We start from the raw sequence: 1,197 nt of genomic DNA, 5'->3' as shown, positions 1-1,197 counted from the left end.
CCCACATCTCCTGCATTGGCAAGCGGGCTCTTTACCACTAGTGTCGCCTGGGAAGCCTCTGTGGCCTCAGGTCAAGCCCAAGTGAGTCTTCTCAAGTCTTGAGTTTTGGAGCTACTCCTGATCTATAGGCAGTCCTTCACTTTCTACTACTGTTCATTATACATACTTCTCTCTGCATCAAGGTAGTTTCTTTCTTACATATCATCACCCTCTACAGATCTGTGTGCCTCAGCACTCCCTCTGTGTGGCACAATCAACAGCACACACTGGCCTTTTCGAGAGCGGTGGCGATCGTGGATAGAGCGCCATGAAGGCCTCAGGGATGCTTCGAGAGTATACGGTGGTGGGGCTCTGCCTGCCAACCCCCAAATGCTGCACACCGCCCCTCTATTGCATGAGAATTTTTGCACCTAATCATGTTGTTGCCAAGTCCCACTTCTGGTACTTTGTGTCTCAGTTGAAGAAGATGAAGAAATCCTTGGGGGAAATCGTCTACTGTGGACAGGTGTTCGAGAAATCTCCCCTGCGAGTGAAGAACTTCGGCATCTGGCTACGCCAGGACTCCCACAGCGGCACCCACATGTACCGGGGGTACCAGGACCTGACCACCTCTGGCGCCATCACCCAGTGCTACTGAGACATGGGTGCCCGGCACCGAGCCCGGGCCCACTCCATCCAGATCCTGAATGTGGAGGAGATCGCAGCCACCAAGTGCCACCGACCAGCGGTCAAGCAGTTCAATGACCCCAAGATCGAGTTCCTGCTGCCCCACCGGGTCCTCCGTGGCCAGCACAAGCCACGCTTCACCACCAAGAGGCCCAACACCTTCTTTTAGGTGCAGGCCCTCTGTCCACAGGTCTGCCCAAATAAAACTTAGTGGGAAAACCTAAAAAAAAAGAAGCAAGGGCCCCTTATCACTGAATCCTCAATGCTTACTATGGTCTCTGGGTCAGCTGTTGTCACTGACCTTCTCACCAGCTTCCAGAAGTGAGGAGGACTCTATGGACAAATACTTCTTCTCCACTTCCCCAGTTAACTGCTTATACCCAGGGCCCACCCTCAGCCTCAAGTCAGGGGTCAAAGAGCCTCAGGGAGATCAGAAGGACTCAGAAGCAGGAGGAGGAGCCCTGATGTCTATCAGCATTTGCCAAGAAACTACTGTTTTCTCCACAATTCTAAGAGCTTCTGATGGACTGT

At 52.8% G+C, this 1,197-nt stretch overlaps 1 pseudogene; it reads left to right on the top strand.

Moving 5' to 3' along the window:
* The first annotated feature begins 255 nt into the window (after window positions 1–255).
* On the top strand, window positions 256–880 carry LOC133233629 (large ribosomal subunit protein eL20-like; annotated as a pseudogene).
* The last annotated feature ends 317 nt before the right edge of the window (window positions 881–1,197 follow it).

Source organism: Bos javanicus, chromosome 20, assembly GCF_032452875.1.
Source record: "Bos javanicus breed banteng chromosome 20, ARS-OSU_banteng_1.0, whole genome shotgun sequence".
NCBI classification, from domain to species: domain Eukaryota; kingdom Metazoa; phylum Chordata; class Mammalia; order Artiodactyla; family Bovidae; genus Bos; species Bos javanicus.
The sequence above is the reverse complement of the archived record's forward strand: the minus strand, read 5'-3'. Positions and strand labels throughout refer to the sequence as shown.